The following is a 2,971-nucleotide window of genomic DNA, read 5'->3' on the forward strand; positions in this document are numbered from 1 at the left end:
CGTTTGCGGATTACAAGAGACGTGACTTGATGCCGCTGGACGCCTTCAAGATATCAAGACTACAACTCCGGTATTCACATAAGAAAGCAACGAACGACGGGCTTTTTTTTTACGAAGAGTACTTGAAAAACGCTCTCATTACAACAGTAATAATCGAAGATACTATCGGTGAAACATACTACTGTAGTTCTTTTGTATCAATCATGTTGTCCTTAAATACTATAATACCAACTACTTAGTAGTGTATCTTTAAGAAATCATCTCGGGCAATGTTAACCCCTTGGTTCCCGGCCAAGTGTATCGAAAACGAGATAAATAAAGTCGTAACTTACGCCGAACCTCTGTGACTACAACTTTGTATGTGGCATATGTTCGACTTGCGGATAGGGCTATAAGGTTTCAGCAGGTATCGCACGGATATGGCGTAAGTTCTATGGTGTAGCGGCAATTTGAAAGCGCTGCATGTCGTAAGTTACTTCAAATAGGAAAGTGCATTGGAAAGATTTGCGGCACATTCGGGAATAGGTGGTGCACCGAGCTTCTTTATGAACACAAACAAACATAAACGGCAGAACAGAAGGTACGGAAGTTCAAGAAATGCGTATTACAAACAAACAAAAGCTCACACACTCATTTGATGTCGCACAGGGTTGCCTACTCTTCATCGCTCTCATTTTCATCGTCGCCGTCTTCCCCTTCACGAAGCTGCAGCTGGCGGCGGGTCTTCTTGTGTGCACCAGCCTTCTGACCCGGTCGCCGCAGGACGACTCTTTTGCCCAGTGTAGCAGGTATGTTTTGGCCGCAATCGAAGTCATCGTGCCAGATCTCATAGCAAGTTTTAGCAACTCCCTTGTACTGACGTCGTATCTTGTTACACAACCAGCACTTAGCGTCGTCGATGGAGCACCGCTCGCAATAGAAAGTAGTGGCAAATGATTTCTTCTTCCGGTCTGTACGCAGGAGAGCACACACCTTGCACGAGCGCTGCCGGCGCTTCTGAATGCCCGAAACAATAACCCAGTCATTGGATTGCTCGACGGCATGCTTGAGCCGAAGCTGGGGGCGCTTTCGCTTCTGACTGCTGAGGGGTGGCGTAGCCACTATCCCGGCGAAGTCGTCCACCTTCAGCTGGAGCAATTGATTCTGCAGGACTCCATACCACTCTCCCCTTTTCATTGCTGGCGCCCCGGCAATACGTGCAGACTCTTTGTGCGAAATAAATGCGTTCACTAGGGCGAGATCCACGAAGCCCAAGAATAAACTCTTGTAATACTTCTTGAACTTCGTGGACGTCTGCAGTGAGTATGTTTGGAGGCGGAGCTGATCGTGCACATCAACTCCGCCCATCCAACGTTGGTAGTCGGTCACAGGTGCCGGGCAAGGAACGGATATTGAGCCAATACGCGTGACGTTTCTTCCAATCGTTGTCTCTGTCATGACGGAGCCAGTGCACAAGTAGTGCACTGGTTTCCGGTCCCACCAGTGAAAAGCAACCATACTCGGAATAGCAACGGAGCGGGAGAACGTGAAAGCTCCTCGGGGAACACTCGCCGGACGTGACTTGCGCTTCTCCTTCACATTCGCGTCGTATCCCAGCCGGTTAGTCATGATAGTACCAACCACATACACTTGCATGGCCAATAGTTCGATAGCGAGCAGAATCGAGGAGTAGAAGCGGTCGATCACGACCGCATGCCATAGGTGTCGCGTGTTGGAGTCAAGTACAATCTGCAAATTCCTAACGACTGCAGCTGCACCGGTCTTATGATCAAATGCCGAGCTTTGATCATCTCCCGCTCTGCGCCTCCCTGTATAGAGCTCGAATCTAGTAACATACGACATAACTGGTCAGCCACATCGCAAAAGCCATAACTTACGACATTCGGATAATAAACAATACCTGTGGCAGTACGCCGTTCTTGAATCACACACCATAAACATTTTTGACCCGTAGCGGTGTGGCTTATCAGGCATGAACATTCTAGTCGTGTTTCGTTTAGAAGTCAAAGGCAGTACACCGTCATCAAACGAGAACACTGCTGGGTGTTCTCGTTTGATGACGGTGTACTGCCTTTGGCTCCACGCGATTAGGAAGCGATACTGCATCACATCTGCAACCATTCGCAGCTTCCACAGTTTGTCCCGCGTACGTTCCGACTCGTTGTCCACGAAGTGCAAGTCGCGCAAGATGTCTTGGCATCTATTGCGCCCCATAAATCTCCCGAAGTTTCCAGCAGGAACAGCTCCGTCTTCCACCATCGACCAGTGAGCAGCAAACCGTCGCTTTTGTGGACAAAGCATTCGTGCAATTAAGAGGCCGATGACGTGTAAAATCTCGTGCGTCTCGTATCCTACCTTCGCCTTCAACCGCCGACTGATTTGCTTGACCGTTTCCCGCCGTCGATCTCTCTGCTTTGCGTGAATCCGCTCCGCCCGCCTGTTGACCTCCTGAAGGCCATATCGGTTAGTCTCAGCAGCGATCTTCACCCACAGCGTCTTGGGCATGAAGTAGAAGAACGTACGGAGCGGGGAGTAGGACATCTCACGCAGTTCAGCAACAGGCTGAGCATCCTCCATATCTAACCCAGGATACGCACGTGCATCCTCCTCAAACCCGTGCGAGACTGTCGTCCACTCCATCGCTCGCAACGCATCCTCGCGCTGCTGACTCGCTTGCTTGTTCAGAGCATTACACCCGACCTGAAGTGACTCGATGAATGCCGCATCCATCGGAACGGCGTCGTCTTCTGATAAGTCATCGTTTTCTTCGGAGTCCTCTCGACCGTAGAAGTCATCCTCATCGTTGTCGTCTTCTATATCGTCATCACTTTCCCCAGAGCTGAAGCTCTCATACTCGCTCAGAGCCTCATCCTCTGGAATGAAGTTCACGTCTTTCTTCACGTCACGTCGAGGTCGAAGTACACGCGTAGGAGGCGTAGCGGGTACTCCTCCGCGTCGAGTATCAGTCCCA

Source organism: Phytophthora parasitica (assembly GCF_000247585.1).
Source record: "Phytophthora parasitica INRA-310 unplaced genomic scaffold supercont2.8, whole genome shotgun sequence".
Lineage (NCBI taxonomy): Eukaryota > Oomycota > Peronosporomycetes > Peronosporales > Peronosporaceae > Phytophthora > Phytophthora nicotianae.